Consider the following 23,240-nt stretch of genomic DNA (forward strand, 5'->3'; position numbering starts at 1 on the left):
TTACAGAATGATACCATGTTGCCATTGATGAGAAAGTGTCTCCTGGAGGTATGCAGTGTGATTCCTATGCCCTATGAAAAGGCCCATCACCAGGTGACTTCAAGGAGCCTGACACTGTTAACCACCTGCATTTGTTCAGAGTTAAATATCAATTTAGGTAGCTATGTGTCATCAACTATGTGAAAGTTCACTACAGTTTGACGAGAAAAAAACATTTTAACAAGAAATTACCTATGAAACCATCATAATCTTAGAAATGATTAAGAGACCTTAGAAAGTTTCTAGGTCAACCTCACTGGTTTTATGGAAAAAAAAGTGTTCAGGGGAATGACTTGTTATGGCCATTTAATGTGTTGGTCACCGTAGAGGATATATATATATGTTTTCCACTTCACCTTTTCGTTCCAGCTTTTCCTGGTAAGGTCACATTTCCAACCAGATCCCAGCTGTGATGTATTAAAGCACTGTGCCCACAATGACTAGGAGCTGCACACTTTTGAAGGACAACATAAAAAGAGAAATGTAGATTAAATCTGGCAGGTTCCTTTCTATCTTGACCAGAGTCATATAGGAACTACATAAGCCAGTATGGGTTTTGCCCTTGTCAGTGAGTATGCATGACATGTAATTCACATAGTGTAGCTATGTTTGCTGTACTTGTTCACTACTAGAAGCCTATCGGGTTTTCCTGCATCAATGTCCTTAAAAACAAGAGAGTCATGCATTATGCTTTGGTTCTGGACTGAATGAAAACAAGAAGGCACTGAGAATCAACATTTCTTCATACTTGTGTCTCTGTCTCTTTTGCGCCCTATAGATGAAATGTGACCTGTGTCTCTGTCTCTTTTTGCGCCCTATAGATGAAATGTGACCAGCCGCCTCATAATTCACTCTCATTCTACACCCTGATGGACTTTATTCTTAACCGGTGCAAGATAACCCCTTAACTTTAGTAATCTTCTAGGGTCAAAGTTTTGCAATAGTCCTGACTCTACTAGACAGAATGTCAACCTAGATACACTGCACATCGTATTACTGAAGTTTCATTGAAAAGCGGTGAGTAGCCTAGAGATGGTAAATTAGATTCATGCCTGACACATCAAATTTTGGTTGAGAAAAAGTATCTCTTACAAATACACAAAGGGAATTGAGCAGTCAAAAAGAGCAAGACATGTTCTCACAGATATGCTAGTTGAATCGTCTTAGTTAAGAGTTCACCTCGACCGTTACATGCTGTTCAGATAGGAGGCAAGCGCTCTCCGGTTCATCTTAATAAAGAGGAAAATCTAGTTTTGGCACCATCAGCACAAAACACCAGCCTTTTTATCGATGAGTTCTCTCAAAACTTTCATGATGCAAAGCCATGGTCATGCACCCCCAGTGAGGTCGTTTTATAATACAAGAAATGCTACAGGGAAACCATTGACATCCCAGGGAAGGAGACAGGGACCTCAGATGAGAAACTTGTTATCACCCAAGAGATGACGTTTTCCTTTGTAAGAACAAACTATGAACACTAATTATTGTTCCAAGCTTGAGGGTAACAGTATGTCCAGTCTTTCAACTTTCTCCTAAATTGATGTCATTAGAGGCCAGTGAAGATGCAGATCTGTCACTAATTATCCTCAGTCTGAGTGAGGAGAGAGTCAAAGAGCAGAGCCTGAGATGGATACAAGTAAATAGGTTATAAAGAGAGATGGTGTGCTGGTATGGGAGCCTGTGGGCCTGATATAAATGATTCTGGGGGCCACAGCAATAAAGAAAAGGGACATTGGCTGGAGAGATATCTCAGGGGTTAAGAACACCGACTGCTCTTCCAGAGGCCCTGAGTTCAATTCCCAGCAATCACGTGGTGGCTCACAACCATCTGTAATGGGATCTAATGCAGTCTTCTGGTGTGTCCAAAGACAGTGACAGTGTACACTCATATATAACATAAATAAATCTTAAAAAAAAGAAAAAAGAAAAAGTACATTGATTCTGAGCTCTCATCTCTTAGCACAGTAAAGAACAAATGGATAAAACATGAGCTATTCCTAAAACTAGATTACAAATCCTGAAAACTCAAATCCAGAATATTCTCCTTAGAGGAATGTAATGGAATAGGTGCTTACAAGAAAGGAAACCACTTCTTTTAAAGAAGAAAGACAGCAAGAGAGACATATGTGCACAAATGCTCTTCTCCATCCAAACTCTGCACCCCTGATTTCTTTTCGGTCAGATGGAGATCATATTGTTCCTTGTGGTTCTGTAGTATGATACAGTAATCTGAGAGGTTTTTAGTGAGATGGGCTATATTAAATAACTATAGAAATCATGCAGTTGTATAATTACTCACAACAAACTTCAATAGAACAAAGATTACTGTGACAATTGGAAAATACTGGAAATAAGAACAAAGGAGTTTGGGTTTCTATGCTGCCTAGCCTCAGCATCAATCTTCAGAGCTAATCTCGACATCATGCTCCTATTATTGAAGAAGCTCAAAAATATACAGAGCACAAATTGTAAAGTGAGGACCAGCTCATGAAAGATATCCCAGCATCATCCATAGATAAAGAAGAAAAGCGAAACAGGTTCCACAGACATTAGTTGTCACCTTTAGTTGTAGGGAATAAAAATAAGAAATGTTAAAATCCTTTTGGAAGTACAGAAATCAGAGAGGAGTGTTGCAGAGACAGTCTTTCTTATTCTAAAGGGTTAGTCAAAGGGATGCAACATGACTCAGAAGGTGAAATCATGTCACTGGTAGAGAAAGAGTTATACCCAGAGTTAAACAAACACTTCAGGTTCAACGTCAAATATCATGTGCTTTCTCTCATTTGTGGATCCTAAAATCCACACATATAATATTCTGTGACACATATAATATTCTCTTTCTGTGTGTGTGTGTGTGTGTGAGAGAGAGAGAGAGAGAGAGAGAGAGAGAGAGAGAGAGAGAGAGAGAGAGAGAGAGAAGTGATAGTGAGATGGTAGAGAGATGGAAAGGAAGTCACAAGAGTAGAGAAGAGAGAAGAGGGTCTCAATGCTCCACACTCAATAAAATGCCCTGAGGAAACCAACACCATACAAGATCATATTGGCCAATAAAACATAAAGCTCTTACCTAGAAACAAAAGACCTAGGCCTGGAGAGTGTTACTCAGTGACAGAGTGACTAACTAGAATATGCAGCACTAAGCAACAGCACCACATTAGCAGAGAATTGGGAAGTGAGGGAGGAGGGGAAAGCAGGGAAACAAAATCAAAACCCCAAGAGGACACATGAAAACCACTAAGGCAAAGATGTATATCTATCTTCTGAAATGTAGAAAGCAGTTTTATTCTGTGATTAGCCCCAAGAAACATTGTTTCAAGGATGGAAACAGATCACAAGGACATTGACCAGTATTGTTATCATTGGTGGAATCTATTTACTATTATTTAAAATATCTTTTGCATCAATATCATTTGAAACTGTTTCATGTACTCTTGAAAGAGTAGTGGGAAAATGTAACAGCGAGAGTGCTGGGAAGTGCTGTCTTCTGGACATAGCAGGACTATTGAAATCATGGCCTCACAGCAGCACTGAAACCTGGACAAGATCATCACAAGACCAAGCCAGCCAAAATCTTAGGACAGATGGAGTAGAAGATCTCCAGCCCCACTCTTTACTGAGGAGATACAAACAGTGGATAGCTGCTGCAGGAAGAAGAATCATTCTTTATTGAAGGTGTGGCCACTGGTAGGTTTCTCATGCTCCAGAGGAGGACCCTACATCCATCCATGCATATATGAGCAGCACAAACTAGACTTACTGGGTTATCAAAAACAGTAATCATGACATGGGGAGATATGGAGGAGTTGAAGTGGGGAAATGGTGAGTATATATGCTCATATTTCAGTGTATGAAATTCACAGAATAAAGAGATAAATAAGCTATAATGAAAAGTTGTTGCTGCCTGTCTTAATGGTTTTCTACAAAACAGGCTTGTGGACAGAGCTGCCAGCCTGCATCCTTTGGGCTAAGAAAACCACCAGCCTGGGCTGAGTTTTCTTTGAGGCTCAGAGGACAGTACTCCATGGGTCACTGTTAGCGAATCTTGCGAAGACACTGGTAATGGACAAAGAAAATGCCTCTGCCAGTGATCATGGAGGAACAATTCTTTCCCTTAGCCTTGTCTAAGTGGCTGCCATAAAGAAGAGATGACAACCAAGGGAGCATGTGTGCTGGTCTGCAGATATTTTAGAACACAGGAAAGATGCCTCAGGAACATGTCTCACGTCCGTACTTGGTACTCCAGCCTTAACAAGAGACTGAAAAGCACTCTGGTAAAGTCCTAATAAAGGGCTCAGTACTTCATCTGAGTGTTTGAAAGGCTCTTGAATAATGCCAAATAGACCCACGATTAATATCCCAATGTCAGAGACCAGACAAGAGGAACCAAGCAAAGAGGACTCAGTATTGCTGGCATAGCCTCTATGGAGTGAGCTGTGTGCTGGGTGATGTGAGCTGAGTGTTGGGTGCAGTGTGTTAGGTGCTGGGCACTGGGAGCTGGGTACTGGTGTGAGTTAATGTAGACATGCTCAAACGTGTCAACTGAACTCTGAGTGTCTGGCTGGAATGCCAATGCATTTCTACCTACTTTAGTGAATGGCTTGAAACAGCACTCATGGACTCGTGGTTCTTCCTTTAGCCTTGTTATAGTGGCTGGCAAAAAGAACAGATCACAACCAAGGGAGTCTGTGTGCTGTTCCGTGGTTATTTTAGCACACAGGAAAGATGCTTGACAAACACGCCCCACTTCTGCAGTGAGAGCACTTCTGGTAAATGTCTTAATGAACAGTTTGCTAAATGAGAGGAGGGAAATGAAGTCAGAGATTGCAATTGAATGGCTACTGGGAAATTTTACATGCTTAAAGCCTAGCCTTTCAGTTCCTACATACAGTACATTCTAGAATTTCCCACGATTTCTGGTACCAGTTAGATATTCTTGGTGATTTGTCATAGACCTGACCATCAAAATACTATAGTGAACACTTCCAAAGAGAATGAAACAGATGTGGGGGGCAGGGCACAGGACTTCCATCACAGGTTATCTGAACTCTTTTGGGGAAACTAGCATGCCTGGGTCTCACCAAAGTGACCATTTCCTCAAAACCCAGGACTTTAGCAGGTGACTCAGCTCAGGGAAGATCTGTGGGGCAGGGAAAATAGACCCTCATCCAAAGAAGCTATGACCATTGCACAGTCAGAAAGTGAGCCGCATTTGAAGTGAGAGGGAAGTTCACACAGTGAGAATGTCAAGTAGAGAATCGACCCCCGGGTGCCACCTGACAGCTGGATGTCACCCTTTCTATGCCCCAGGGATTTTGTGAAACAGAAGTGAACTGATAGACTCCAAGGACTTCTGCAGCATCCTGACACATGGAAGTATTGTTACCAAACTGTTGTTGTTCTGTAAATCACAGTAGCCCTTCGAATTTATAATGTATCACTCCTACCCACCACTGTAAGAAATGTATCATGTCTTCCATGACCTTAGAAATGCAAAGCCATGCAGTGAGCTTGTGATAGTTCATAGAATAAGAGGAATTGGAGCTCCATGAACAAATAACCAGCAGAATAATCATATAATGTCTCCACCATGCAATGGGGGAGACAGTGACCCATCTAGGTATCTTACGCCATCAAGTACAACATTCAGTTCCAGAAATGGGTTATGTCTTGTTGAGTCATTGATCAAAGAGGTCCCAGAGGTCCCGTGAACAACACAGGCTATTACTAAGGCCATTGGTTGTTCTCTATAACCTGATGGTAAAGCCCTGTCGATGAACATACACTATTTCATTATGTCACTTAACATGGAGAAATTGATACGGTGCCCATCTAAAAACTTCATCCTATGGACCACCTATAGGCTAGCATTCATGGCATTATAAGGTACTTTGCATGCTACTGGAGGAGAATAGCAATCAATTTCACTAAGTTACAAGCACTGTGCTCTACAACAGAGACATGTTGTAAGACATACTGGTGCAGTTTTGGCACCAGTAACTTTGTGGGGGTAGATTTAAAGCCCACTTTATAAGATGTAACCTACACCTGACACTGATAAAGTAGTCAAGAACCTAGACTCTAGTTAGATCCCAGGCTCAAGGGGAAACTTGGTACTAAGTTAATTCTGCTAAATGAACATAACAATAAAATGGCCACTAATGATGCACTTCTATACCCAAGAACAGAACATTATTCCAACCTTGTCAAAGAAGCTTCTCAGAAGAGATGGTAATTAACAAGGAGATCCACATCTGGACAGTGTGCAAAGACGGAGAGACTTTCAAGTATTCGGCCCTAAATGGGATGTCTTTATCAAAGTTCTCACCTCAAGGCTCCGGGATTATGTGGAAGAGCAGGAAGAAAGAATATAAGAGCCAGAGGTGATGGAGGACTCGAAGGAAACAGTGTCTTCCAGACACAACAGGGCTATGCACATAGGAACTCACAAACACTGTGACAACATAAACTTAATACCTGCACTGTTCAAACCAGACAAAAGCCCAGCACTGACAGGGGGAGTGCACACAGAAACCCACCCTTAACCAAGGAGCTATTTGTAATCGGTATCTGCAAAAAAGCGACAATCAGTTTTCTCCAGTGTAATACTGCTGAGTGTATTGACCACACTCCGGCTGATGCCCAGAAGTAAAACAGAGTCCTTTTTTTTTTTTTTGGGGGGGGGTGGGATTTTTGTTTTGTTTTGTTATTTTCTTGTTTTGTTGATCTTTTAGGTTTTTTTGTTTGTTTGTTTGTTTTTTGTTTTTTGAGACAGGGTTTTTCTGTATAGCCCTGGCTGTCCTGGAACTCACTTTGTAGACCAGGCTGGCCTCAAGCCCAGAAATCCACCTGCTTCTGCCTCCCAAGTGCTGGGAGTAAAGGCGTGCACCACCACCACCCGGCTGATTTTTTTTTTTTAAAGTTTGTCTGTTTGATTTTCAACTTTTTGATTTTGTTGTTTGGGTTTTCTTTTTCTTAAGAGAGCAGAAGAGAAAGAATATGCAGTTGGTAGGTGGGGGAGTGGGAAGGCTCTGGTAGAATTTGGGAGAGGGAAAAGAGAGAAAAGGAAATTAAAAAAAGAAAAAGAAAAACAGCAGTGATTTCAAATAGACCTTTATTCTCCTGATTGCTTTGCAAAAGGAACACGCTTGAACGCCTTCGGTTCAAGCTTACTCGGAAGTCTCAAGGCCACAGATTTTAAAAGACAGCTCTCAAGATGGCATCTGAATGCTGAGTGTGTGCATAATGGAGTAAGGTAGTGACCTGAGAAATTCAGTAACTTCTACGCACATATAAGAGAAAGACTTGTAAGAAGCGTTTTCCCATTAATACTAGGAACTGGTTACTATTTTTAAGACTACTGTTAAAAATTAAAACATTAAAAACCACCAAAAAGTAAAGAAAAAAATAACATAACCGCTGCTTGTGCGTTTGCCATGTGGATCAGTGAAGAAGATATGTCTTTTCCACAACATAACCCACTACTGACATGAAAAGCACTCTCTTCCCTTCTAGAGAGTTCCTGACACTAGCTTTGTCAGACATGGTAACACGGACAGTGTAGCAGAATCAGTGTTCTAGAATGTTCTAGATGCTTCTGCTGTACAATAGAATGTTCCAGGATATACCCAAGGTCAAGTAGCTTGATTTCTTCTCTTCCTCCCTTCCTTCCTTCCTTCCTTCCTTCCTTCCTTCCTTCCTTCCTTCCTTCCTTCCTTCTCTGTCTTTTTTGGAAATATCCAGAGAGAATTTTCCAGGAGTCAAAAAAGTTATCATGCTTCACAGGTGAACAAAACTGTAGTTTTTAAAACTACGTGTTCTAGTTATGTCGCACAAACAGAATGCTCATGAAATTTTTTTTCATGAACAATCTCTTTCCTGGTATGTGGGACTTCATGTATGTGGGGCACCATGTATGCAAATGCCATATTTCCAGCTGGGACATGATGTTCAATATCTATTTTAAAATACTGCACACATGAAATGCACACATGTGAATACAATACATACCTACACATTTAGGAAGAAGCATGCCCTTTGATCTGAGAATGTATCGACATAAAAGCTCTGTTTCCTCCACATCTTCAGGGGGCAGGAGGTATACATCTCAGACGGCCTCTGGAAAGCTGAGAAAGTACCAGGTTGGAAAGAAACCACTGGATGACTTTGGACACATTTCCTTCACATGGGCAGCCAGTCACTGTCCTCTTTGGATATCTAGTGAGAACTGCTGAACAGACTGCAGAAATGCAGACGTGCTTCACAGAGGCACATGTTCCGGAGACCCGCTGAAATTCTGGCACCACCATGTGCTCCCCACTTTGTCAAGCCATAATCTGAAACCTGGAGGATGTGTTTACCCCAGAGTGGTTCTATTAGCACTTTCAAAAACTCAGCGGCAAAACCAGTTGGGCTTCCTGCCCAGCTGGCCTACTTTTGCTTAAAGGATCATGTCTGGAATCTTCCTGAGCTTACAGAGAGTTTAGCATAATCTATTTTTTTTTTCAAAAACCCTACCGTATGGCAACACAGGTGCTACTCAAGTCCCATCTAGACAGTTATTTACATCAAGTAAACAGTTGGAGGTTATAATTATAATCAAATGTGTATTTCCCCTCCTCACACAACTACTTCCTTATTAGGGATAGCATCATTTCTTTATGGTGTTTAAAAGCAAAACTTACTTTCAAAATGCCACTGGAACATCCAACTTTTCCCATGAAAGACAAAAGTGCTCAGATCAACACTTAACTTAAAAATCAGGACAAATCCCGTATCTTTAATTTGCAAAAAAGAAAATTATAAATTTAAGTACATTAAAAACACTTAAAATTAAATATACTTAAATAATAATTTGGGGAAATGTGTGTGTGTGTGTGTGTATGTGTACATGAATGTACTGAAAGTGTCCCAGTGTGTTGTGACTGTGGAGTCATGGGTCAATCTCAGGTGTTGTTTTTTTTGGTCACTGTTCACCTTATTTCTTTGGAGGGCTTGGTGTCTCACTAGCCAGGATCTTATCATCCCAGCTAATCTGGATAGCCAAAAAGCCCCAGTGGTCATCTTAAAGCCAGCACACCTGCCATTTTACAAGGATGTTGGAGATCAAATTCAGGATCACCTGCTTGAGAAGCAAGAGCATTACCAATGAAACCAACTTCCTAACTTCACCATCTTGTTTCCTATGAACTGACCTCAGGCACCGAACTAATTAAGAAATGAGCTATTATCTACTTGTTTACATAACTCACCCTTCATATATATCTGACCTTCTGCTCTGTGACCTTCTTCACACACACAGGATGCTTGACTGACACTTCCAATCATACGGAACTTTCATATTAACACAGGAGAGAGAACATCATTGTGATTAGGTCTTGTCATGTTTCCCATTTCCCTACAGTTCCCTTTACATTCTGAGAAGCAAACGATGGACATCCCGTTGCTTCTATTTTTTTTTTTTACACCCAAATAAATCATTTGTTAATAAAACTCCGGTAATACTGGGATCCTCGGGTACTTCTTATGCACTGCCTGATCCTAGGGTACTTCATAAGCACTACCTTGGAAAAGCCTCAACATTTGTCTTTCTGACAGGAATGGCCCAGTGCAGCAAAGTGAAGCCACCTTTCAGGTTTCAAATCACACCATTGCTAATGCCTTCAGTGCCCTTTCTGGTCTATGCTCTCAGGGTATAGATATGAAGACATGCATCACTTGTCGGAGTCTGTATGTTTCTTGAAGTCCGTATTGTAGGGCAGACCCCATGAGGCCAGAGGTGCATAAGTGGGGTCAGAAGGCAGCACAATCTGTATTTGTCAGGGTGCCTGGAAGAACAGACTGATAGAATGAACATGTCCCTCCTAGGTTTAGCTCTCATAGGAAGAACAGGTGAGGTGGAGGTGAGATGAGGTTTCCATTAAGTCTGACCACTTTCTCCTTCTGCTGTCTCTCTGTCTCTGTCTCTCTGTCTCTTTCTGTCTGTGTGTGTGTGTGTGTCTCTCTGTCTCTCTCTTTCTCTTTTGATGACTCCTGTAATAAGATCCAGATTTACCCATAGATAAGGCTATTCCACAAATGATTACACCCAAGGATGTAGTGTAAAGGTAAGACTCCAGGAAAGCCTATTGCGTGTCATTGATGATACAGGCTATGGAAATCACAAGTGGTACTGTTCTCTATTCTGACTGTTCTGGTGCCAATTTAGAACCACAGATTTGTCAAACATTATCAAAACATACATGCCAGCCATTATGTCTTACTGTATATAAGCTGTACCCCAGGGAGTTCTTACAAGGTCTCTAGAAGGCCACAGGCTCTGATGATCTCATGAGCTCTCTTGGGGATGTTCATCTCACCTTCTACAGGACACTAAAGCACACCTCCATCCCCATCTAGGTCTGGCCTTTGTCTCCACAAGTATGATGAAGACTTGGATGCAGAGTCATCCCAACTTTTAAAAGCAATTAACAGATATTGCATTACCAGTGGAATATTTTTAAATGCTATATAATAGTTAGACATCTTTAGGATGAAAGAGCAATTTAAAGAAATGTATACAGTCTCAACAGAAAACCCTAAAATCTAAAAGTTAATTATATAATTTTACTCTAGTGCAATTAGGGTAATAAATGATAAAACAAAAACAAAAAACAAACAAACAAAAAACCAAAACCAAAACCAAAACCCTACACAAAGACATAATTTAAGAATGCATGGTTTGAGGTCTGGTGTATGCTACAGTGCTAGAGAAGCCACATAGTGTGTGTGCAGACCTGCTTTGATTATCAATATTGGAAGGAAGAAAGACAAGAGTGGAGGGAGGGAGAGATGGAGGGAAAGAAGAAGAAAAGAAGAGAGGGGAGAAGGGCAAGGGAGAAAGAGGGATGACTCCCTTGGCAGAAAGAGAAGTTGGAGGATAATGGAGGGAAGGAGAAAAGGAAGGGAGAGAGGAAAGGAGGAAAAAAATAATTTTACAGAGTTTCTTCTTTGATCTGAATTATGGGTTCAGAACAAAGGATGTCAGAAGAAATCACAGGAAATGTATCCAATGTGCTACATTTAGTAAATACTTTCAACAAAGACTATTATATTTCGTTCAAAGGCTTCCAAGACTATGATGAATAACAACAGCTCTAACTCCTAATACTCTGTATGTGCATGCACATGCTCACATGTATAAGTGCACACATGTGGATATGCATTTGGAGACCACAGGTCAGTGTTGGAGCGTTCATTCATCACTCTCCACCTGACTTCTTCCTGGTCTCTAAATAAACCTGGAGCTTGCCAACTTGACTAGACTAGCACAGCGATCCTCCTGTCTCCGACTCTCTGCCCTGGGATGACAAGCTCATGCTGCCACACAGCACCTGGCTCTTTACATGAGAGCAGAAGTTCCAGACTCCAGTGTTTACACTAACATGGCCAGAACTTACCGAATGAGCCCTCTCCCTTGTCCTCTATTAATATTTGAAATATGGTATCGAGATGCCTTCTTCCTCAGGAAGAAAAAGGGCCTTAGGATCTGCAATACACATATACTCCTCTTCCTTAGCACAACCACAAGCAAAGACACAGAAGCAGGTCTGCCAGCTACCAAAGTGCTGCTTCCAACTGACCAAAGGCCCTGTTTTTCAGATGAACATCTAACAAGAGTGTAATTAAAATATGGAGTAAGGAGAATTTTTACTTTTCTTAGCCTCTACAAGTCAGTTTATCTCAAGGTTTATGCCACTATTTCAGCTCTACGTGAGTCGTTTCTTAGCCTAATAAAAAGCTCTATTCATTGAAAGCAATTACAATAGATTTGCTGCTCTGCCGAATCAGTTGTGCTATTAAAATCTACCTCCAAATAGTACAGGATTCTCATTAAGCCATTGATGGCAATTTTAACTGAATGATGCAACTCTGTACTGATTTCATTATTTTCTGCTAACATATTATTCAGGTAATAAAATTAACTATACAGAGCAAAAATAAACAATACCTCTCCCACAGGCTTATCCAAATGGGGAATAATAAAAAGCAGAAGACATAACCTTAGAAATAATTTTGCCATTGGATGGCTTTCCTAGGCTTCTCCACATGGACATATAAAGACACAGGTGTAGGCACAAGTGATGAGAAGTCTCCAAGGGTTCTGACATCTTTTGACACACGTGTCCTCCAAAAACACAGTTTTCCAGAGTTAGAAGATGGGTCTAGTGTGCATTAGCTACCAGTGATGGCTGCTTTTGACAGTCACTGCTTTCTGGATGAACCTTATCATAGACTTCCTTATGCATTCTGAATAAGTAGACATCTGTGAGGAAGAACATTTCTTGCTGTGTTCACAAAAGGAGACCATACACACTGCCTCTCCAAGGTTGTGTCTTGTGAGTCTTTGCAGGGCGTCTCCATGGACTGAGACATAACATAGTGCAGAATAAGGCAAGAGACCCCAGTACTTCCTGTAAGCAGAAACTGCTTTGGATCATTTCACCTTTTGGAATCTAAGTTCCCAGAGTCACCAACATAAAGAAGCTTGGCCAGGTGGTACTAAACCTCTCAGATGAGATCAGAAAGCTGGAATCTTTGCTAAAGACTGGGAATATGGTTACTCTCCAAGAGAGGAGTCAACATCAAGAAGCCAATTTCTCAAAGATGAATAAAAATTCACTAAGTACAGAAGTATCTCCCACCACCCCCCACCGCCCCACCCCGGGAGAATCTGTGTTGAAGAACAGAGCATTTAGCTCCTATGTCAGAATGAATGGGAACCAGAAATTGGATGTTTATAACCAAGAAAAGCAGAATTTCATCCAGCACTTCTCCCAGATCGTCAAGGTGCTGACTGAGAAGGAGCTGGGACACCCAGAGATAGGGGATGCTATTGCCTGGCTCAAGGAGGTCCTAGAGTACAATGACTTAGGAGGCAAGTACAACCGGGGTTTGACCGTGGTACAAGCCTTCCAGGAGCTGGTGGAGCCGAAGGAACAGGATGCTGAGAGTCTTCAGAGGGCCCTGATGGTGGGCTGGTGTGTAGAACAGCTCCAGGCTTTCTTCCTCTTGTCAGATGACATCATGGACTCTTCCCTCACTCGCCAGGACAGATCTGCTGATATCAGAAGCCAGGCATAGGCTTGGATGCCATCAATGACGCTCTGCTTCTGGAAGCCTCCATCTATCGTTTGCTGAAGTTCTACTGCAGGGAGCAGCCCTACTACCTGAACCTGCTGGAGCTCTTTCTGCAGAGTTCCTATCAGACTGAGATCGGGCAGATTCTAGACCTCATGACAGCACCTCAGGGCCATATGGATCTTGGTAGATACACTGAAAAGAGGTACAAATCGATTGTCAAGTACAAGACAGCTTTCTAGTCTTTCTACCTGCCTATCGCGGCCGACATGTACATGGCAGGCATTGATGGGGAGAAGGAACATGCCAATGCCCTGAAGATCCCGATGGAGATGGGCAAGTTCTTCCAGGTCCAGGACGACTACCTTGATCTCTTTGGAGACCCCAGTGTGATGGGAAAGGTTGGCACTGACATCCAGGACAACAAATGCAGCTGGCTGGTGGTTCAGTGTCTGCTACGAGCCTCTCCTTAACAGCACCAGATCTTAGAGGAGAATTATGGGCAGAAGGACCCAGAAAAAGTGGCTCCGGTGAAGGCAATGTATGAGATGCTGGATCTGCAGTCTGTTTTCTTCAAGTATGAGGAAGACAGTTACAACCGCCTCAAGAATCTCATAGAGCAGTGCTCTGCGCCCCCGCCCCCATCCATCTTCATGGAACTTGCAAACAAGATCTACAAGCAGAGAAAATGACCTTGGAATTGGAGAGGCTGGGAGGGAGGGATCTCAATAAATTGTTCAACAACGACGACGATAACGACGACGACGACGACGACGAAGAAGAAGAAGAAGAAGAAGAAGAAGAAGAAGAAGAAGAAGAAGAAGAAGAAGAAGAAGAAGAAGAAGAGAAGAAGTATCCTTACTGTAGGTCATGATGTTTCAGAGGCCCTAGGGGACTGGATGGCTCTGGAATTCTTAAGAACAACAGGTGAAAGGGTGGGTGTGTATGAAGGATCAGAAACGACAGTGAGCACTATGTGATGGTAAGTGTGGTCACAGAAAGTGAGGCATGAAATTGGCTGGATCTGGATACTGGAAGAGAGACAAATGATGCTATTTGTGTGGGGTTCTCACTCCTTGAGGAGAACACAAGGCATAAGACTATACGAGAAGGACATGGATCTCTCATGGACTGCTGTCAACAAAGAGGTTTAGCAATTGTGAAGCCAATAAAGGATCTAAGAAGACACATACATTCCAGGTAGCTGGCAGGCATAGAATTTGTGCTTTGTAGTCAGAAAAGTGAGCAGAAGCCACTGTATTGTGTTTTATGAGCAAAGTCCACATTGTCCTTCACTACCCATTAGAACCCTGGCCTCATGCTTCTTAGATGATGGCATTCTTAGAGTTGGATGTTTGCACCCAACAGATTGCTACTCATAAAGATAGACAAAAATACAAGGCTATTTTTAAACAAAACTGTGACATATTGTTTCTGTAATTTAAAGAATAATATTTTTGTACTTTCACAAAAATTGGGTTATATTTTTAACCAACCAGAAAGATAATAGTTTGTTTTTTGTTTTTTGAAACCAGGCTTCACTGTGTAGTATTGGGTGGCATTTAATTTGCTATATAGACCACTCTGGCCTTGAATTCACAGAGATCTACATTTCTCTGACTCCAGAATTCTAGAATTAAGGGTGTGACCCACCATACCTAGCCTTCACAGTGGATCTTTGGAGGAAGCATGAACCACCCAGCTTTCTGGAATTTTAAGTCATGGTACCAAGGAGGAGTCCTCAGATCCTGAGAATGTTTAAAGTCAAAAATGACTGATATGACTTTCGTTAGTTATAACCTGACCAAACTTTATATTATTTGGACAGAAAAAATAGAATTTTTCTAACACAAAGGGAGCTACACATAATGAAACCAAGCTTTAGAGTAAAGAACAGAAAGATTTCATCTTCTGCAGGATTATGTAGCTTAGCACATTTGTACCTATGGATCCCAAAGGTTTATTGACTTGTTTTGCTTCCCAAATATAAAGCCTTTTGTGTTCTATTGCTGGAATTCTGGAATGCTGAGAAAAGAACCCAGTGCTGAGGCAAATAATGTCCAAGTGGTCTAGGTAGGCCTCTCTGAATGAGAGGACCACTGAAAGTTTGGTTTGTGCATGACACTGTAGGCACTGGCTGGAGAAATACATCAATGCATGGGTGTCTTAGTCCATTTGATATTGGTATGCCCACAAAATGCCTTAACCTGTATCATTTATGTAAAGATCTCTTTGGTCTATGATTCTGGGGGTGGGTCAGAATGTTCTAGAACAGGTGCTGGCATCTGCTTGGTTCTGGTAAAGGCATTCATGATGCAGCCCCATAGCAGAGGACAAGACAGGAGGTACACCATGAGGCTTCTAGAACAAAGCCATCCCCCAAGTAACCCATAAATAAGCTAAACCACTAGTCCATGAGTGGATTAGATGGAGCCCTTCCCATACACTTTTCCCATGGTGCTAACTCCAAATACCATTAACCCATGCATTCAAAGACTATGTTTCATCACAGCCTCCAGAGAAGACATCTAAACCGTGGCAATAGCCAGTGGCTATGTATGGTCACTCGACTGTGGCCCAGTCTCCTGAACTTTGAAGGCAAAACACTGTAGATGTCTGGTGGATCTCTGAAAGGAGGAAGATTGACAGTGACTTCACAGGCAGGAAGCTCATGCTTAACCAAATGTCACAGACTCATGAAAACAGCTCTCTGGATCTCACGAATGACACAGAAAAGAGCCCTCAGCAAGTGGATATCTACCTTCAAAGGGCTTTGAAAAGCAAAACAACTTGAAGAACCCTTGGGCTCAACAGGCAGAGATGTGCTAAGCTGCACTGATACTTGCCGCATCATCCCATGGAGGACATGACCTTTCTGTCCCTTACTGTCAAACTTGCTTTATGATGCATAGCCCTCTCTCTGTTAGAGGAATTCTATTCTTCAGCCCAAATAATACTAGGTTTATCCATATCATGACTAGTAAAAGTGACAGTATTTTTGAGCAGAAACTTTAAGAAAACTATTCCAAGGGCCTGTGACCTCTGCCTTCTATCCAGGTAGAGATGCCACCTCTTCTAGAAGTCTACAGCAAGGAGAAAGCAGAGAGAATGCAGACTATTACCCATGACAGAAGCCGAATGTGAGCAAGAAATCCAACCATGCCATAATCTGTGGGGATTTCGGGATTATTTGTTATAATATCATAACCTTACCTGTCCTCAAAATGCCTGTGTGTACCATTTCTGATCATTTTTAAAATGTATAAGATAATTCCAACACCAGTGGAGCCTAGAGCTGCTTGTAATGCCAAGGAGGCCGTTCCAGCTTCCTGTACCATTCTCCTTCACTACAAAGCCACCACTTGGGAATTTTCTCCTGCTAAGTACAGAGGCAGCAAGCTCTGCTCAGCCCCAGAGCTTCAGACAGGATGAATGTCCTCAGCCTGCTCCTCCTCCAAGAGCAAGGAACAAAGACAGGCAAGTAAATATTATGGTTCCGTGTTTATTTTTAATTCCACAAAGTTCATGCATATGTAAATCACAGATGGGTTTGGGCTTCTGGGCAAGCTGCCAGGGAGGTTCTTTGGGGCCTAAATGTGGGTATATTGTCCTAACATCACTTCACATGGAGTGCTTGGCAATTACAATGCCAGAGCCGCGAGAACAAGTCCCGATCTGCTTCTACTAAGAAATTATTAAAAATACTGGCAAAGCAGAGATTGTGGTAGATTACCCTGGGAGGAACAGAGTAATTAGGGACCACTGATGCAAAACTGAAATAAAAATTGCTTATTCAAACATAGGCACTAGACAGTCACAGACTCCAAGTCAGAGACTCTGCCAGCTACCCTTAAAGAAATCCATAATGACTCCTCAGTCCTGACATAACTGTTTGTATGGGACATTTAATTTCTGTCTCAAGTAACTGGTTTTACATTGTAACACATGATCTGCTGTACAAATCATAATACATAGATTTTATGTTTACTTTAGTATAAAAGTTCATACCTAAGTGTAAGAGAAATATTGTGGTCAATTTAAGTACATAATATTTTTCTGTATTATGGGAGAAAATCAACTTCAGAATAAATCATTAGGTGCTAGAAAGATGGCTCCATGCTTAAGAATGTATACTGCTCTTGCAGAGGACCTTAGTTCAGTTCCCAGAACTCATGTTGGGTGACTCACAACCACCTGAAACTCCAACTTCATGAGATCTCATGCCCTCTTCAGGCCTCGGCAGGTATTGCACTCATGTATGTACATACCTCTACACAGACATGCATACACATAAACACATAAATAAAAGAATCTTGAAAACATTAAAAAATATAATACATCTTCATCTAATGATGTTCTCTTCTTAATGTGACAATACTATTTTACTGTATATCAGAAGTAGTAAGTTTGTTGAGTTTGGCTCTGTCAAAAAGAAAAATTTTACAATATGACTGGGCTACACCATGAGATGCATGTGTGCCCAAAAGAGTCACAATGGCTTTATTTAAGCTGAGTGTGGATCCTAGAGAACGAACCCAAGGATCCAGACAGTTCCTCGGATGTGATTTATCAGTCAAAGCAATTTGGTAGAAACCTTTCCCACAGTAATGAGTTTTCAAATTCATTATAGAACGAAATGGCAAAAGGCCACAAGGTCACCTCAGTGAAAAGACACAAGCTAGAGAGAAAGGACTTATACACCAAAACCCTTGTAGCTCTGCAGAAAGTCAGCTGTAGGGAACACAAGGGGAGATGCAGTTGTATCGTCAAACGCTAGCATCCAGGATCATCGGCACGTAAAGGCTGAACTCCAGTTAGCATCAACTGTGATGACCACTTGAAGACAAATTCAACAGTAGCCACAAGGAAGGGACAACTTAAATTTTCTTTCTTCAGAACAAGGACATCTGTTGTATCACTGACAGCAATAGGAGCAAGATGGGAAAGTTCAGAAACTAAGAGATTTTGGTGTCTTGTTAGAAATATATGGAAATCCAACCTATTTGCTCATACTACAGACCAGGGGCACCTTGCTTACTGTTTCTATAGACACATCCCTATATGTGCCCACACCCAAGGGAAAAAAGTGTGTAAGACTCAGACTCAATACTGTAATCTACATTAGTACCTTTTCAAGATCTGTTAGACAATAGTAGGGCCATTTCACTCTTGCCACCCAGCTTATATCCTACCATAGGCTTAATAGAATGTGCCTACCAAATAGCCACAGATCCTCTCCTCTCAGAGAGTAGATCTGGAGGACATAGAATACTCCCTAGCTTAGGCCACAGACCAAAGTCAAGCACTATAGTGTTTAAGAATTAAAATGAGGAAGCCATGATGTCTCTGTTCTTGGTCTTCCATTTATACTATTCTGGGTGTGACACCCTAAGTCCTTCTCTTAGGTGATAACTTTCCCTGTTGGTTCTTCAGTAGTAGTGGTGACTTGGGGTGGGCAGGAAGTTTGCACCCTCCAACACTTATAGAACTTTTAACCCACATGCCTGAGCCAGAGTCTCTGGTCTGTCACTTACTCACTGTCCATCTGGACAAGACCTTTTATTCCCTCAGGGTATTGTCACTGCAGCAGAGGGAGGTACAGATCTTATTACAAGAGTAAGAGATTAGAACTTTTTGGCCACACTGGGTACTGTCTGCTCTCTTCATTGCAAGTACTGGGAAAGGTCAGTCACGACCTCCATTATTTTTGACACATCTATTCAGGAAATTTCCTTCCCTTAAAGCCTTCCCTGGCCATCGCATTAGGGACATACAGACCTATAAGAACGTGTTAGATGAAATAGGTTTCTGATTTGTCTTATACAGAAAGGAATTCAAGATCAATACAGGAAAAGCACAGTCTCCTCAGAGTTTTTCTGTGCAGACTTATCCCATTTGCTAATGAAAGAAAGGGCTGAACGGTCTTTGTTTTTCTAGGTCTGAGGTAGCAGTGATAGGAGGGAGGAAGCTCTTGGCAGATAACATCGCTAGACAGAAAAGGTGCATTTCTTCCCATGGTTCTGGGAAATGATAATTCAGAAAGAAATTTCCCGAAATACCCATGATGAGACCAAGCACAGTGCCTCTCCCAGAACAGCTGTGACGGCTCTGATAACATCCCAGTCCTTAAGCCTTCCATCACCCAGGCTGAGCCGCTCACAAGGTGGGGATTACTGGCAAAATGTAATTGCAGAGAGGAGCAAATGTGCAAAAAGATTGCTTATCAGCTGGAGAGGGCCACTCCAGTCGTGTGCGGAGGGATTGTCATTGCATCCTCAAAATGACTTTCAGGGAGAAGCAACTACCCCTTTAAAGGGCGAGCATGAACCTTCAGAGGCAATTCCGACAAATACAGAAGATACCTCTGTGGCTGTTGGAGATGAGATTGGATGCATCCTGACCCAGGTCTGTCCACCAGAAGTTTCTTCAGTCCATCTGGACAGAACAGATATGGATTCTCTGCCTCCCTGGTATATAGGTACTGACCAACTGGCACTGTCTTTAAGAGGAAAGTAAAACTTTCCCACATACTTGCCAGGGTGGACAGGTTCTAATGCATCATCTCTCTTTCATAGGAAGAGAGAAGATGCAGAGAGCAGCCCAGCAACACGGAATGAACGGAGAGAGTGAATCCAGTGTGATTCCAGGACGTTCCCACATCTGGATTTATGAGGGCATCCGGTTTGGGGGTGAGTCTGTAGATGCTTCATATCCAGATGGCACTTAGCACTCTAGACCTGCCAACAACCATGCCATTCTGTGATCCTTTCCAATGCATGTGGAGCTCAGTGTCCTCCTTCCTATGACTAGGACATGGAGACAAGGATGATTATCTGTCACCCCAAGCTAGGTTATAGACTATGGCTTTCACAGTGATGATATTCTACTTCCTCACTATTGTCTGTTACAAAAAAAAAGAGGGGGCGAGGTGTGGTGTGAGATGGCCACAGAGGGGACCTAGTGTCAGCTAGCCAAGTGAGGCTTTGACTAACAGCTCATGAGGCTGTGGGGCCCTTGTATGGACCAACCATGAGGAATTAAATTATTTAGACAATCACAAGGAGCTTAGCTGTGATGCCCCAGTAGAATGCGGGTTGTCTACAACCAGTCTACAATCTTCACAACACCCTTCAGAGAGGCCCAGAGAGAAAGGACCCCACTGTATCCCACCTGGATCCCTTGTCATGAGAACAGTGATAAAATAAAGGCATCTATGCACACACAACCATATATGTGTACAGCAATTCTTCTCGCTAGTCATCTTGTCATTTAGGAGTCTGTTGCTAAAACCTAACTTCCTATCACAGATTTCAAGCACCAGGACATGAAGGAGAGAAGTGGGAACTACCGAAGACTACCCAAGGACCTTACATCCTTCCTTGGGCTAGTGTTGGTTTCTTTTCATTGCCCATGGGATGACTGTCTCCTGTTATAAGAGAATATGGCTGTCACTTATTTGTTGGTTAAATATGCATCAAAGATGCATGCTGGTGCCACATAGATAAAGGCTGGCATCTGTCAGTGAGTTTTATGTGCCAATTTGGCTAGGCTTTAGAATCCACTTCTTTAATCAAGCACCAACTTAGGTGGTGTAGTGAAAGTGTTTACAGATGTGGTAAATATCTATTCTATTTAAAATCCTTAAAAGTAGTCAACCACAGTACTTATAATAGGTCTCATCAAGTCAGTTTATAGTGCTTATGAGTGACACAAAGGTTTTTTTACAGGAAAGAAGGAATATATTTTGCTTAAGACTGTTCCTTCCCCTCAAGTTCCCACCCTCCTAAGCTACCCTATCAGTCTCAATATCAACCCACAATTATGTAAGCAATCCACCGACATATATCTCTTAATGTGCATGGGTGGGGGTGAGTGGGTGCATATCTGATACTGACTTCCTGCGGAGTTCTGACTGATACACCTGCTAACACAAATCAGAGTGCATACAGCCACGTTAAGTTTAGGTAACGGAGGCACTAGAAGGAGAGAGATTTTCAAGGGTAAAGAACTAGTACTGCAAAGGGATAAAAGGTAAATTCTAAAATACTGCAGGAAATTCTTAAATGTATATGTATCTAGTAACACAGAGAAGAAACACACAAGAAAGCATAGAATAAAGAAATAGACAAACCTGTGATAGGGGACCCCACACACTATAAGTGATAGAGGAAGCAAGAAGAAGACAAGTAGGGATATTTTGGGCCTACACACCACTAATCAACCAATTGGACCTTCTTTGACATTTACAGAACATTCTGCCTTATAACAGAGAACATATGTTCTCTTCAAAGGTATATCCACTCTAACACAGAACAAACCTTCTGGATCACAGAACAAACCTTAACAAAAGAAAAGGAACAAAACCATGTGAAATATGTTACTAGAAGTGATGTTTCACGTACATAATAGAGTTAAACTCACCCCAACATAGAAATACAACTAGACACTCCCAAATATGTGAAAAGTAAATAATACGTATTCATATAATTCATCAGCCAAGGAAATATCAAGATAAATCAAAAATGTTTGAATAATTGAATTTGTCAACATTTGTCAGGTGCAAACAAGATATTGCTTAGTTGAAAGTTCATGACATTAAATCCACATATAAGAAAAGAAGCAACGTCTAAAATATGCAATAAAATGTCTATCTTCCTGGGTGGGCAAATTAAACCAAAATGATATTATAATTAGGTCAGAAATTAAGAAAAGTAAAATCAAGAAAATGGAACAAAAATAAAAATGTAAATCTAGTCCTTTGAGTGGATCAATAAAATGATACATTTCTGTTAAAACAAAGCAATCTAAGAATATGTGGATGTTTCACATAAGAGTTTTGCTTCATGCTGTAGTTCTGCATACAGATGAAGTTCTGACTGTATTTTATTTTTCTAACAGAATAAATTTTGTTTGCAGTAATGGAAACACTAAAGCTGCCGGTGCCGTGAGGTCATGTGCGGTCACATTGTCACATGAGGTCTCATAGGGTCTCATGAGGTCACAAAGCCTAGGATTTTGGCAAGTGCCACTAGACTTTTCTTTCTTTCTTTCTTTCTTTCTTTCTTTCTTTCTTTCTTTCTTTCTCTCTCTCTCTCTCTCTCTCTCTCTCTCTCTCTCTCTCTCTCTTTCTTTCTTTCTCTCTCTCTCTCTCTCTCTCTCTCTCTCTCTCTCTCTCTCTCTCTCTTTCTTTCTTTCTTTCTCTCTCTCTTTCTTTTCTTTCTTTCTTTCCTTCTTTCTCTTTCTTTCTTCCTTTTCTTTTCTTTTCTTTCTTTCTTTCTTTCCTTCTTTCTCTTTCTTCCTTTTCTTTCTTTCTTTCTTTCTTTCTTTCTTTCTTTCTTTCTTTCTTTTTCCTTCCTTCCTTCCCCCCTCTCTCTTTTTTTCTTTCTTTCTTTTCTTTTCTTTTCTTTTCTTTTCTTTATCTACATTTCAAATGTTATCCTCTTTCCCAGTTTCCCTCCCTCCCAGAAACACCCTATCACATCCTCCCTCCCCCTGCTTCTATGAGGGTATTTGTCCACTCACCCACCCACTCCCACCTCCCCATCCTTGATTCCCCTACACTGGAGCATCTATTGAGTCTTCATAGGACCAAGGACCTCTCCTTTTATTGATGCATGACAAGGTCTATGCTACATATGCAGCTGGAGCCATGTGTACTCCTTTGTTGATGGCTTAGTCGCTGGGGGTTCTGGAGGGGGGTCTGGTTGGTTGATATTGTTGTTCTTCCTATGGGTTTGCAAACCCCTGAAACTCCTTCAATTCCTTCTTTAACTCCTCTATTAGGGACCCCATGCTCAGTGCAATTGTTGGCTGCTAACATCTGTCTCTGTATTTGTAAGGCTCTGGCAGGGCCTCTCAGGAAACAGCCATATCAGGCTCCTTTCAGCATGCATTTCTTGGCATCCACAATAGTGTCTGGGTTTGGTAATTGTATATGGGATGAATCCCCAGGTGGGACAGTCTCTGGGTGGCCTTTCCTTTAAGTTTCTGCTCTATACTTTATCTCTGTATTTGCTCCTGTGAGTATTTTGTTCTCCTTCTAAGAAGGACAAAAGCATCCATACTTTGGTCTTTCTTTGTATTGA

The 23,240-nt window shown here is 41.6% G+C and overlaps 1 protein-coding gene and 1 pseudogene across 2 annotated transcripts in view; one reads left to right on the plus strand and one right to left on the minus strand.

Annotated features, from left to right (window-relative positions):
• The window catches only part of Adcy2 (adenylate cyclase 2), a 389,152-nt gene that overhangs the window by 229,787 nt on the left and 136,125 nt on the right, over positions 1 to 23,240 (minus strand). The gene's annotated exons all lie outside the window — the stretch shown is intronic.
• On the plus strand, positions 12,744 to 13,847 carry LOC110307662 (annotated as a pseudogene). Its single transcript, XR_002379454.1, has one exon. The product of XR_002379454.1 is annotated as a farnesyl pyrophosphate synthase pseudogene (transcript).

This window comes from Mus caroli, chromosome 13 (assembly GCF_900094665.2).
Source record: "Mus caroli chromosome 13, CAROLI_EIJ_v1.1, whole genome shotgun sequence".
Taxonomy (NCBI): domain Eukaryota; kingdom Metazoa; phylum Chordata; class Mammalia; order Rodentia; family Muridae; genus Mus; species Mus caroli.